Below are 10111 nucleotides of genomic sequence, written 5' to 3'. Positions count from 1 at the left end.
AGGTCAACACAACTGGCATATACAAGGGTACCAGTGGTCGACTTTATTGAATTTATTCCTTTTGGTCAAATGCTCTGGTCTCAATATTATTATTTTTTCTTCTTTTTTTCATGGTATCTCAATCACTCTAATTCACCCTAGCATTGGTAACAACTTGAATCGTGGGCCCCACCTATCACTTAGAGAAACATAGTTTAAAAACAAAATAAAAATAGAAGTGAAAAGGACTCAACGAGATATGGTGCAACTATCATGTTATTTCTAACACCTGAGCTCTGTGCTTTTATGAATAGACTCTATAGATGTTTCCATCTAATCAGATTGGTTCCTCAACTCCTACAACCAAGATGTTTCCATCCACTTAGATTAGTTAGTGCCATCCTGAATATGCATAAATTTCTAGGCTCTGGAGTTTATTTATTGCAACTAAAATATTTTCCCGTACCCCCAAACTTAAATCTAACATTGTACTCAATGTTTCCAATGATAAAATTAACAGCATGAACGAGGAGAAATTGTTACCACTTGAAGCAAAAAGAGTTAAGGAAAGATATTACCGTGTTGCATGAGCATGGGATACCTCCCAAGAAGTGCTAAGTTTAAAGTCTTCAGCCAGACTTAGGAAAGGATTAGTCAACTCGAACCATAAAGTAACAGTCGGAATAACTGTGGGTCTTCAAAACGAAATAGAGCTGACCAAAGGAAACTACAATAACCCAAGAAAGTGAACAAGAATAACATTCCCTTATCTAGTTTCCTGATTAAGATATTTATATCTAATTGTGGTTCAGGTTCAGGTTCTATGAAAGGGTCTAAATAAAATATTTTTTTCGGGTGTCTTTTCTATTAAAACCCTATACTTGAAACTGGTTGAGTCTGCGGGTGTCGAAAATTTCCCACTTTTGTTCGTTTGGAAAACGTCGATCCCTCCTAAGGTAAATATCTTCGTCTGGAGTTTTGTTCATGGGAAATTAAACACGAAGGATATGCTCTTACGCAAAGGAATGGCAGTAGATAACTTCTGTGCGCTTTGTGGTTGCAATGATGAGACACAAGATCACCTTTTTCTTCATTGCAGGGTTGCCTTCAGGGTTTGGTCACTACTACTCCCAAGTTCGTGTTGCACTTGGGTCACGCCAAGGAATATTAAGTCGCTGGCTAATTGTTGGTATCACCTGAATTTCACATCCAATGGAAATTACATCTGGAGCTTAATCCCAGCAGCTATATTCTGGTGTTTATGGACTGAACGAAACAACCGCATCTTCAATGTCAATCACGTCTACAAGATAGATGATGACCTAGGTACTGAGGCTAAAACCTTAATTCTCCTTTGGTCTTCTGAAGCAGGGAAAAGAGTGCATGTGAACTTCTCAAGTTCAGTGACGACGGATTGGGAAAATTTATTCTTGTAACTAGTCTTGTTTTTTTTTTGTGTTTCGCCTAGTCTGTTACTCCTTTTCTTTTAGTCTACTTGGGTAGACTTTTGTACATTCTTCATTTTTAATATATTTTCTCTTTTCCGATCAAAAAAAAAAAAAAACTTACTCAGTGCAAAACAATTATGTCATTCTGTGTATGAGGAATTGGATTAATGAGAAAGGTTGGAAATCATTGCTAGTATATATGCTTTCTTTAGAATATTTATACACGGAATATTACATGAAACAACAAGAATAGTTGATATACATGCTACCTAGCTCATCAATTAGGGCATAACATACCACAGCAAGATGATTCAATTTTCGCATTCAATTTTCAACTAGCTAAAAGGCGCCAAAGAAGGGCCTCCATATACAAGCAGTAATCTTGCATCCAATGACAAAGATATGATCAGCTGTTTGTCTCCGTAGCTCCACATAGAATAGGCATCCAGATATAAGTGCTGCCGCTCATATCATGAAAGGAGTCTTGCTCCGTACATGTGAAGAATTGATGAAGTTAGTGGTTGCGCTTGTCTCGTCGTCTAAAAGCTGATTTATTTTTTTGATCGCCAGTAAGGGTAAGATATTGCTGGCAAGTTTGGATCTTTGGTCGCTGCTGAAGCTGAAAAACTGTGCTAGCTAGCCTAATCGAGAACAGGCAGAATTCCAACAAAATTTATTAATCTTATCTAATACAATCAACCTTGCCCTTAATAAGTATAACAAAAAGATATACGCTTTGAAGATCAAATCAGCCAGGATAGTTTCGATGGCTAACTAGGGTTAAGTGAGAACAATTATCGGGGTGTGAATATGACCTTTTACTACCCTGCTCAAGTGAGTACATATAAATAACTAGTGAAACAAGAGATATACACCCTGAAGTACTTAATATTGTTTTGCTTAAGTATACTTGTTTTGCTAAGTATATACTGCGGTAAATAAGTGAACTACCAAGGTAAATAAGAGAGGGAGAGAGAGAAAGAGGTGGTTGGGTGACAGACAGAGAGTAATCACGCAGTGGTTCAACCATGGGAACATTCATGCAAGAAAACCGTGCGTGTTCCCTCTCTTCTGTCACCATATAACCCATGCATATCAATATTACATGAAGTCCTGGACTAAGATAATTTAATTGAAGCCATCACATATATATACTTTGTGAAATGAGTGGTTGATAGTTAATATGAGGTGTTTGGGGGTGACAGATAGAGAGTAAGCACGCATAGATTCTAGCATGGGAACATTCATACAAGAAAACCATGTGTGCTCACTCTCTTCTGTCACCATATAAACCCATGCATATCAGTTAATATTACCTGTACTTTGTACACCGCACACCTTTGAACTGAAGATCACAAGGACTTCTTCAGACGCTAGCTTTCTAGCTAGTTCCCTTCGTCATCATTGACCATTATATCTCAATGCTATCTCTATACAAAACTCTATCCCTGATCAACTGTTTTATAAGGAGATGTTTTCTGTGTGAAGAAAAACTGATGGCTTGTTGATCATTTATATAGGGATCCCAAGTACCTCGCTTTCTAACTCTCTATCTCTCTCTCTCCCCCTCTCTCTCTCTCTCTGATCTCTTATTGATCCAATCTCTATCATATTGGTTTATTCTACTACGATATTCATATTCTAAGGTAAAGTAAAGTAGCTAGTTTAGATAAAGAAGAGTAATAGAAACATGATCTATCTAGATAACTCATTCAGACTATGTGTCTCACTGTTTGATCTTGTATATCCCAATCTGCTGTTACATAAATGACCAATTCCTCATGTCAAGGTGTCTTGTAATTCTAAATTTCTGTTACTTCTAGCAGGTCTCCAAAAAAAGTTGGTCTACTTTTCCTTTTTCAGTCAGTCCCCACTGACAAATCACCGTCACTACCACCACTAGAAACAATATACCGTAACTACTATTTGGTTTCCCGATCTCATCTCTGTTATCTCTTATCTCTATTCACATGCTATCTCCAGCACGGACGTACAGTCATTCTTCAAAAAGCAAGATAGTAGGATTAAAAAAAAAAAAAAAAAAGTGTAATACTTAGTATATATTTAGAACAAAATAAAATCAATTCGCTAGTTTTGGTTAGCTAATTATGTTTGCCCTACTTACCCGTAACTTTCATGTTAAATTGTTAACTAATCAAATTTATTCTGTATACCGAATGCTTCATCATAGCTTTGATTATATACGGTTATACGCGTTAAAAGTGCTTACATATGCGTATTATCATGTCCACCAATAAGCGAAAGCTTATCTATTACTGTGTCGACCATCTAACAAAAGCTTAATCAGTAATCAAGTATTTTACGCATCAAACAAGCTAAATTTCTTTTTTTTTTAAGGATTCGATCTATGACTATTAAGAAAAAGTATTTGTATTAAGCAAGCTATTGCTTGGGTTCACAAGTCCGAGAAAAGCTAAGGCATTTGTCAACAAATGTTCATCGTTTTGTATATGGAGGTAGCTAGAGGAGAATATATGGACCCAGTACTAAAAATGCAAATTTATTATTCCCTCCGTTTTAGGAAAGTGATACTTTTTTTTTTTTTAATTTAGCCTATTTTTAGATAGAAATGAAAAAGTGAAAATATCACTTTTTTTAAAACAGAGGCAGTATTTGATTACATATATAATTAGGATTAGTCAACTAAGTAGCCTCCACAACCAATTAGAAGTGGGATCGTAAAAGTTAATTGATAACTTTGTTCCGACAAATTAAGATTTATTACGGCCAAAAAAATTAAAGCATAATTGATTTGTTAATTAAACTTTAATTAACCACTAATCAAATTAGACAAAGGAGAGCCACTAAAATGTCTGTGTCAATGGATTGGAAAAAGAAATGTTTGTGCCAATGAGGGCATACAATGGTGCCGATACATCGTGGCTTTAGTTTCTTTCCATTCAATTTGATTAATGCAATATGAACCCAATGTTTGGGACAGTTGCGTCCGGCATGCATGTGTCCTATGTGTATTTTGTTACCCTTTTGTGTAGAGATAAGAAAAATTCATAGCCGAAAGGACTGAGTGGAAACAAAGTCACAAACAGATTCAATTCTCCCATTCATACAAATGAAATCATCTGATTATGAGAACATTCAATTTTCCAACATTTATGCCCAGCTTTACATATAATAATATTTAAGTGGGAGCAAAGATCAAGAATTGAAGGCCGAAGTATCACCTTATATCGCTGACTTCCAATTATCTTCGTAGCTAGGCCTCTTTAATAGGGTCCCCAACCTACGTTTGCATAGGCGCGCAAGGCTTTCTTCACAGTATAGGTCACTGGGTTCGATGAATCATACCAGAAACCTGACTAAATTACCAGTAAGGTTCTTTTTAAATCACGAGTTTTAGTGTTCTTTTGGCTAGTACGACCGAAAGACTAAAAGAGCTAGAGAAAACCTGCACCAGTCAAGATCTTCCTATTCCAAGGAAAGGTTTGGTAACCTGGGTTGGTCAAAATGAATCTATATACAGATGTGGAGTTTGACAATGGGCATGCTCCACCGGTGCTGAGTTGGTTAAATACGCGTTGCGTGATTTTAATGGACAATCAATCGCTGGATAGGAACCACTACTTTCACGTGCTCATATATATCCGACTTCGTCACTATTCTTTTGGGGGTCGACTTGTGGGTAAAACGGTATAGGGTCCAAACACATCAGATCAATCGATCGATTTTTAATATTATCATGTACGTCTTCTTTTATTCCACTTCCAAGAATCTTATCGACTTTATTGGTTCAAAGATCAGACCAGATCAGTCCAATACTATTAAAAAGGAAACGAAATGTCGATGCTGTCACTAATGATGTCAATGAAGATCAAAAGAAAGAAAAAGCATCTAATAAATATACTCTACGATATTTGAACTCTCTTTTGAAATTCCTCTCAAGCAAAACAAGGCCACTGAGCCAATGCCAGAGTTAACCTAAGCTTTACTTTGAGGCTTTGTGCAAATTGCATGGAGCTGTTCGCATGTGTAAAGTAATATGGCATGTGGTCAATTGTGAGTGACACACTTGTCACTCTAGGGTAGTCTTTGGCTATACGCCAAAAGAGAAAAAGATTATTATGTAACAAAAACAAATCTATATATCATGCATTCTTTTGTAGCTCTAGCCCAAGTCATCCTATAAGTACAATGTTAAAGAAGAAATAAAGTGAAGAATTTATGTGGGGGTGTATGTGAATGGTGGAAGTGAGTGGGTGGATGTGGATGGGTGGATGTGGATCTTGACGGAATACAGATACAGATGTGCTAAGATCTGGTAAACCAAACGAACAAAAATGTGGAAAATAAGAACGATATATAGTGAAAAGGGAGGAAGATTTTGAACCAGATCGACTATATATTTGTATGATAATGTAAAAGAAATGCATGATTGTAGAGGTGTAAAACGTGCCGGTCCGGTACAGTTCGGTCTACAAAATCATGTGCCTAGTGTGTTACATGCTGTATTGTGCTGTGTCGCGCCGTGTTAAATATCGTGTTGTGCTATGTTGTGTCGGAAAAATACACATGATGTGCCGTGATGTGTTGTGTTAGCCCACGTGTTGGAAAAATACACATGATGTGCCGTGATGTGATGTGTTGTGTTAGCCCACGTGTTGGCCCGGCGCAATTTGCACCTCTACATGTTTGTATAATAGTGTAAGTAAAAGAAAAGAAAGTGTAGTAATTTATGAGTATGGATCGAAATATAATGTACCAAAGAGAGAATGAAATCATACATAGTTCAGCACTGATGCCAATATTCACACAAGCTACATTGATGATCATCAATTGACACTGAGATAATTTTTTATATATTTACATCCTAATTTCCTATTTATAACAATAATTGGATAATTAAAAAACCCTAAATCATAATAACAATTAGGTTAAGTTTATCCAGGTAGAATATTCAAATCTTGTCGCTGACTTGGTCTTTTAACTATCTTCTGTATACATGCCTGGAATGCATTCGAGCTAACTTGATTCACGACCCACTCGGTCACCTCGGTGGATAGCATACGCCATATATTCCAAAGACAGTGTCCAAGCCAAATAAAAACCGTGAAACAAAAATGTGAAAACCCACAAAAATGGAAAACAAATACTCCTTCCATCCCATTATTAATTGATCTAGTAGTACAATTTAAAAATGATGTATCTTTCAACCTATACCACGAATATTCATAAATATTATATTATTGAAAAACATTTTAAAACACCTGCGTAACGAATGTAAACATGAGTATCAACTGATATAAAATCAACTATTAATGGGACAAAAAATCTAAAAATAAATAGGTCAATTAATATTGGGACAGAAGAGTAAAGAAAACAAAAATGTTAGAGATGTGCTGAACCAGTAACAGGAAAATAGAAATTCCGAACTTCATGTAAAACAAAAATGAAAGAGCGCACAAAAACTGAAAACAAATGAAAGAGTGCATAAAAACGGAAAACACAACAGTAAAAAGAGCAAAATGGCAATTCCTAACTCACCAAATAAGACAGCTGCTCACCTTCTACTCCATTGTTTTGTTACATTAGATCCGTGGCATATCATTCCTATTGTGACCGATGAATTTTTGGGTATTTTATACCCTCGTGTAATAGCCCTTTAATTAGTTTAATAAAATTCATACTTAAAAAAAAAAAAAAAAAAAAAAAGCCAAAAAAGACATACAAAGCCACTGAAAATGTACAAAAACATTCGTATTTATGGTTCAAACACTCCCTATTGAGTGTAGAGCACAAAGCCACTAGCGTGAGAGAGTAAGCCATTAGTGTTGCAGAGTATTCACAAAATTAGACTTTCAACTTGGTTTTATGAAAATTATGTTGGGAAATGGGGCTCTAAATAGGGATTCGGTAAGACTTACTTTCAAGAGGAAAGTAAATTTCAATCCTAATTAGAGGATTTTAATTTTATAATGCAACAAAATTCAGTTCACAAGGTTTACTATAACGAGCAATGGTACATACTCGAAATATAATTGTTTTAGTTATAAGAGTTGTGGTAAACTTGGTCTCTATTTTTTTTCCGATCGGTAAAGGTGAAGGATTTTATATAAGCCTACCAGAAGTAAGCGAAAAGCGGCTCGCAAAGAGCTAACAGACCCAAATACAAGCAGCTCGAAAAGAACCGCAAGAAAAAAAAACAGACTTAACAACCCCAAAACGAAAACAACCAAGGACGCTAAGTAAGGAAAAAAGAATCCCAGTTGGAAAGGATATAATCCAGACAAGACCCCTTGAGTTCTACGGAATTGCAACACCAAAAATACACTCTTTAACTTTTCTGATGACGGTATCGGTAGAGACTGGAACATGATCGAAAATTAAAGCATTCCTCGACTTCCAAATACTCCAGCAAATTGATGCCGGGATCAAGGGACAAAACATCTTGCCAATCGGGTGCACCAATCTGAACTTACAGCTTTTAAATGATTGCAATTAGGCATTGGCCAAAAGGCTCCGGTAGCATTTCTGAAGTAAATCCATATCTGTGATGCCAAGAATATTAGTTCGGCTCTAGCTTTTTCTCCCTCCACTCTAGTATCCCTGTAGGGGAAATTAGGCTCAGGCCCAACCCATGGATAACCCATAATATGAGGCCCTTAATTAAAAAAAGTTTAAATCTAGGCCCCGAGTTTTTAAAAGACCTTGATACCCTTATGCATATTGTCAAGCCCATAATTAAATAAAATTTAAATCTAGGCCCAAAATTATTAAATCTAGGCCCGAAATTATTAAAATACAGTGCGAAGGTGTAAACAGAAGTTACACATGCATATGGCATGTGTAACCAGAAGTTACACATCCTTATGATATGTGTAATGCAAAGTTACACTTGTATATATATGCAAATAAATAGACATCAAAAAAAAAACACAAAAAAAAAAGTTATTACTTTAATATTCATTTACAATAATTTCTTAGCATGTGTAACTAGAAGTTACACACGCATCTGTTTAGTGTAATTGAGAGTTACATATGTGTCATCTAGTGTAACTGAGAGTTACACATGCATCTGACTTGTGTATTCAGCGTCAACTCCAGTTCCAGCGAGACCATTACCACGTTTAAGCAATTAGCTTTTATGAAGTTATCTAAAACCTGAAATATAACAACAAGCAATCAGTATTTATACGATTAAAATGAACAGTACATAAAACAATGTATATTTCAGTTTCACAAGCATCTGACTAGTGTAGCTAGCGGTTACACATGCATCTGAATTGTGTAACTGAGAGTTACACATGCATATAACATGTGTAACTAGGAGATACACATTCATCTGGCTAGTGTAGCTAGCAGTTACACATGCATATGACTAGTGTAACTAGGAGTTACACATACATATTGATATGTGTACCCAAAATCAGTATGTGTAAGTAAAAGTTACACATCTAATTAACATGTGTAACTTGCAGATACACATGCATCTGAATTATGTAACTAGGAGTTACACATGCATCTGACTTAGATATGTCAACATAAAATCAGCAAATCCATCTCTAAATGAATAACACTAGCAAAAACGAGAGGTGACTATCAAGAAATTACCAGTCATAAAATAATACAGTTAACCTTGCAAGTGAATGAGAAGCTCTTAATTAAGATATCACTGCTTCAGCAGAAAGACGTTGTTAGCACTGTATTAACAGAAAGACGTTTTACAGCGCTAGTCTAGATGTACCTAAGCCATTTTCATATTATCGATGACGAAGGACATTTTAAGCAACATAAAGTAAAGCTTCAGAAAGTAATTATACTGGAAGAATAATACAAACACCTGGGAACCTTGTGCTAGCACATTAATATCGCAAAAAATGATCACACAACTGATTCAGCAGGGTATAGATATGAACCCAGGAAAACAAAATGCATGTGTAATCAGTAGTTACACATGTAAACAATAGTTACACATGCATATTAGCATAAGTTACACATACAATCATCATGTGTAACTAGAAATTACACATCTAATTATTATGTGTAACTATAAGTATAACCTGCATCTAATTAGTCTAATCTGCATCCACTACTACTCCCTACTACTAGGACTTGATGTTCTTTTCTCAATTTCATAAATATAACCACTATAACATATCCCATCAAATTAGCATGTGTAACTATAAGTTACATATGCATATCCCATCAAATTAGCATGTGTAACTAGTAGATACACATTTATTTGGCTTGTGTACCTAGAAGTTACATATTTAATTAGCATGTGTAACTACTAGTTACACATCCATAGTCTGCCAATGCTAGTTAAACGTGCAAATTGTCATGCATATGGCTTGTGTGATGTGCAGTTAAACATGCATCCTAATTGTGTAATTAGGAGTTACACAAGCATATAACATGTGTAACCAGAAGTTACACATATAAATAACATGAGTTACATATATAAATAACTTGTGTATATCACAAGGTGGTGTGAAATGCAAAGACACACAAAATCTTGCAAGTATACAAGGCCAAGTTATGATATAGAAGGTAAGCAGGGGGTCAGTCCACAGGGAGTGGGAGCATACAAGAGAAACCTAAGCTAACAATGGTGACAATGCACTATGGCAGTGAGCAAAGCAAGGTAAATGGCATGAACCAAGGATGCAAGGTAAAGAAGCAAAGAAACAGCTAAGAAAACAGCAAGG

The 10111-nt window shown here is 35.7% G+C and overlaps 1 long non-coding RNA gene across 1 annotated transcript; it reads right to left on the bottom strand.

Annotated features, from left to right (window-relative positions):
• Window positions 1-1570: 1570 nt before the first annotated feature.
• LOC113353351 lies at window positions 1571-2894 on the bottom strand. The gene is made up of 2 exons (XR_003361223.1): window positions 2744-2894; window positions 1571-2068 (listed from the first exon to the last, which is right to left on the bottom strand). It is a non-coding gene; the product is annotated as an uncharacterized LOC113353351 (long non-coding RNA).
• Between the last annotated feature and the right edge of the window lie 7217 nt (window positions 2895-10111).

This window comes from Papaver somniferum, chromosome 2, assembly GCF_003573695.1.
Source record: "Papaver somniferum cultivar HN1 chromosome 2, ASM357369v1, whole genome shotgun sequence".
NCBI lineage: Eukaryota > Viridiplantae > Streptophyta > Magnoliopsida > Ranunculales > Papaveraceae > Papaver > Papaver somniferum.
The sequence above is the reverse complement of the archived record's forward strand: the minus strand, read 5'-3'. Positions and strand labels throughout refer to the sequence as shown.